General features: G+C 35.8%; 1 long non-coding RNA gene across 1 annotated transcript; it reads left to right on the top strand.

The window, feature by feature from the left end:
- Positions 1-1,113: 1,113 nt before the first annotated feature.
- On the top strand, positions 1,114-1,627 carry LOC131630682 (uncharacterized). The gene is made up of 2 exons (XR_009292401.1): positions 1,114-1,296; positions 1,394-1,627. It is a non-coding gene; the product is annotated as an uncharacterized LOC131630682 (long non-coding RNA).
- The last annotated feature ends 2,819 nt before the right edge of the window (positions 1,628-4,446 follow it).

Genomic DNA, 4,446 nt, shown 5'->3' with positions numbered 1-4,446 from the left:
ATATTAGGGTTAGTTTGTTCTTTTAAATAAACTTCCATAAGCATGGGCTTTGGTTTCTTCATTCAAATATCCAAAATAGCAGCTGCAAATCTTCTGCATAATATTCTCCTTAAAATAAGGGACAAACATCACATGTTTTTTAAAATGTATCAACATCCTATTTTATGAAACAAGTGAACAACAGGAAAGAAAACAGTTGTTCCAAACTAATTCCTTTTTGCATTGCAAAAATATGAGAGATAGAATAGCAGAGAATCTCTCATTAAATAAATCAAATCTTCCAAGATGTAAAACCTAAACATGCACTGATGTCTGGTACAACTTGTCACGACATCGTGCTTAACATCTATTTGCAGTGATGTCTAACCACAATGTCAAGACATCTTGCACAACATCTTGTTGTGATACATGTTTTACCAAAATTATTGTCAAACATAAAATCCATAACTAACATACTCAAATAATGCTACAAAATATGAAGATAATTAGTTTATATTAAACAATAGAGACAAATAATATAAGAAAAATATTGATATCTAGATATTAAAACATTAAGTTTCTAAAAAATTTTAATTTGACTACTCTACTAAGTAGAGGTGGCAAAATGGGTCATGATTCTCCAGTTCGACCCGCACAACCGCCAAAACCGCTATATCTCGCCCCGCCAAATCCCGCCTCCTGTCAAAGTCCGCCGCTCCGCCAAAACCTTTTTTTTAGTTAATTATAGTAATTCCAATTCATGATGGTTATATTTTATACATTTAGTTGTGAATATATGCAATATTTTTTAAGTAAAATTTGTTAAAAAGATGATTTTTAAAAAATTGTTCTAAAATCTAATTGAAATGTAAAAAAAAAAAAATTATTAATCTATAAAAAAAATAGGGGGCAAGTCTGTTGCCTGCCAACCCGCTACCTTAGCGGGCCGGATCAGGTTCTTATCCCCATTTTAATATACCTTAAGAAGTAATATCTAATTACTTGAAAAAATGGAATTCTTATAATTAATCAATATTTAATTTGACCGCTCTATTAAGTGTGTTAGTGGGGCAAACACAATACATTAATATACGTAAGGGACATTTAATATTATTATTACTCTAGAATGTATTTTTTACAATTTCATAAGAGCTAAAGATTATCTTATCGGTGTAAGTAGAAGACAAACAATATAACTTATAAAGTGATAAAACTATCTGTTACATGGAAATGAGACAATTATGACTAAAATTGTGAAGATTATTCATGTTATGATTATCATTCTTTTCCTATTTCTTTCGGCAAAAAATGTTGAATGTAAGTCAATTTGATCCCTTTATAAAAAATTTAATTTAATTTACACAAATATTTCACAAACTAATTTACATTATTTTATCATCTTTTCTCTTTACAGCGTGGTATGGTAAACGATGTGTTAGAGAATTGGATTGTCGCTTTGTGTTGTGTCCTAAACCTAAAATAGCAAAGTGTGTAGCCAGTCTGTGTGATTGTGTTGTGCCGGAGGATTTTGTACCTGAATAATTATGTATTTAGTGCAATATTTAAGAGAGTTTCTCTACTACTGTTTTTCATGAAATGTCATTTAGTTATAATGTTGGCGCTTAATAATTTTTATTTTCTTATTTAATTTCTGGAAATCTAATTTTATGTTGTTGTTACTTACGATAATCAAGTAATTGGCTTCAAGTGGTTAATGAATTTTTCCGAGAACATATCGTTCGAAAAACTTGAGTTTGATTACTGAAGGAAACAATCATTGGCCATATTTTACGATGATGATTAACAAAAAAAAATTGTGATGATGATTATGATTCATAATTATCATCGTAATTTTTTTGGTCTTATTTCATTTCATTATCGTAGATATATAGCAATGGGATTCACTTAAAGTAATTTTAATTTTTAATACACTCATTACTATCTATCATAATGTCTTTAAAATTTAAATTAAAGATTTTTTCTTCTAAAAATATCGGTCACTAAAACTTAAATATCAATCACTATTAATTTTGGTCCCAAAAAAGGTAAGGTTTTTTCGTTGTAAAAGCGCTAGATGCTATCTTTTGGCCACTATAATTTAACAACTACATGTAGTGACTATGGGTCTGTTTGGTAAAAATAGTGGTTGACTGATAAGCTAGCTGATAGTTTATAGCTTAAGACTGATGGCTGGCGACTAATGACTTATAGCTTATAGCGGATAGGTGGGACTGATACTTTATAAGCTCATTTAAGTTAAATTAGTTGTTCAATTAACTTTTTAAATGTAAAATGACATAAAAGATATTTAATATATAATTATTTTATATTAAATCAAAATAAATTATAACGGTTAAGAATGAATTTTAATTAAAATAATAAGGATAAAAAAGGAAGAAAAATAATAAGCTATAAGACATTAGCTAAAGCGCTATTTGAAATAGCATCAGAAAAATAAGTTATAAGCTAGTAAAATAAGCTATAAACTTGTGATGAAAAGACTGTTACCAAACGGGTCTAAATTATCATATGAGCTTATAGGACTATCTGAATGATAAGCGCACCTAGCATGATGCTTGTACCCGGGAGCGGGGTTAGCTGGAGCTGAGTATGGAGGTAGCAGAGTTACCAAGTTCTGACTGAGCAGACGTTGCAAAGATTGAGACAGTGGCATGTACAACAGGGTGAACGATCGTTTTGGCTTGGACCTCCAGGTGCGTTGGCCACCCTGGTGCTTTTGCTGATCCCTTTGCTGTGATATTGGGGTCTGATTACCCATGATTGCCCCCACAGTGTTGGATTCCTTTTTTTCGTCATATGACTTCTTTGGATGATAGGAACCTGAGGGTGCCCCTTGTATCTTCCCATTTTTGATTCCATCTTCAATCCTCTCACCAATGACTACCAAGTCCGAGAACCCTGAAGATATGCTTCCGAGCATCTTGTCGTAGTATGGTCCTTGCAAGGTGCTCATAAATATGTCCACCAGTTCTTTTTCCATTAGGGGAGGTTGGACTCGAGAAGCCATTTCCCTCCACCTTTGGGCATACTCCTTGAATGATTCATCCTTCTTCTGTGACATGTTTTGTAATTGCATCCGATTGGGTGCCATGTCCAAGTTGTACTTGTACTGCTTCAAGAATGTGTTAGCCAGATCATTCCAGCTTCGGACAGAAGATTTCTCTAATTGCATGTACCAGTCAATAGACGCTCCGCTTAGGCTTTCTTGAAAGAAATGTATCATTAGCTTTTGATCGTGGGCGTAGGCAGCCATTTTCCGCACATACATGCGCAAGTGATTCCTCGGACATGTGAGTCCTTTGTATTTCTCGAAATCGGGAATCTTGAATTTGCGAGGAATAGTCAAGTCTGAGACTAAGCTCATTTCGAAGGTATCCACGTCGAAGGCATCGTATCCTTCTACCGCTTTTAGTCTCTCTTCCAGCGCCTTGATTAGTTCACTATCCTTGGAGTCTTCCCTAGAGTCAGGGTTAGACTGTTGCGTCCGAGGTGCTTGGTCTGTATTGTCCACCTCTTGCACTCCGTACTGTAGATCCAGGTACTCTTCATCCCTAGGGACATTGCTAGCAGGAATGCGAACTGTGCGGGTTGTCCCTTTCGTTTGTGGAGTGGGGACAAATCCTTCTTGGGAGGTCTCTCCTTTCTCTTGGAACTGGATAGCTCTCCTGACAGATCGGGCCTGAGATTTGTCCTTAGCTGGGCCAAAGCCTGAAACAAACCCTAGCAGCGGGTTTTCGTCATTAGGGATCTCATCCTGAACCAGAGTATCCCCAGACTGAACCTCTTTTGCTTTGTCTTGTTTATCTAGGAGGGCCCTCATGAATTCTAGCATCTGAGCCATCCCTCCTTTAACCTCTTCCATGCTGACCTTCAGTTGATCCACTTCCTCACGAAGGGCAGTTTGATTCCGTTCTAGCTGCTCCATTGATTTCTTGTGTTGAAATCTTGTTTGATAAGACGGTCGGGATGTTAGGTTATCCTTCCCAATGGTTCCTTGCTATGGAGATAGAAGAGAAATCTTCTCTTAATGCCATGAAAATGATGTGCATGCCATGCATGATATGTATGATATCCCTTTTTCTTTCTTTTTTTTTGAATAAAATATGATGCAAGAATGCCCATGATGTATGATGCATGAAAACACAAAGAAGTAGCAACAAACAAAAACCAAAAACAAATCATATAAGGCAAAGATGCAAATCATATCATAATATTTCAAGAAATCCAGGTTCATAGGTTCGACGTAGCGGCTCTTGGGAGCCAACCTTTTTTATGGGAGTTCTAGAAGGTCTCATGGGGTCGTTCGTAGCCTCCGAGACTTTTTCGTCTCTTCGGATTTTGGAACAACACATTTTATCCATGAGGTTCGAATTTTTGGGGTAGGTTCCCGGAGAGATCAGCTAAGTATCCAGTCCAGCCCTCCACAAAGTCAAGCTTCGTTTCGGA

This window comes from Vicia villosa, unplaced genomic scaffold (assembly GCF_029867415.1).
Source record: "Vicia villosa cultivar HV-30 ecotype Madison, WI unplaced genomic scaffold, Vvil1.0 ctg.000715F_1_1, whole genome shotgun sequence".
NCBI classification, from domain to species: domain Eukaryota; kingdom Viridiplantae; phylum Streptophyta; class Magnoliopsida; order Fabales; family Fabaceae; genus Vicia; species Vicia villosa.
This window is presented reverse-complemented; position numbering and strand designations above follow the sequence as displayed.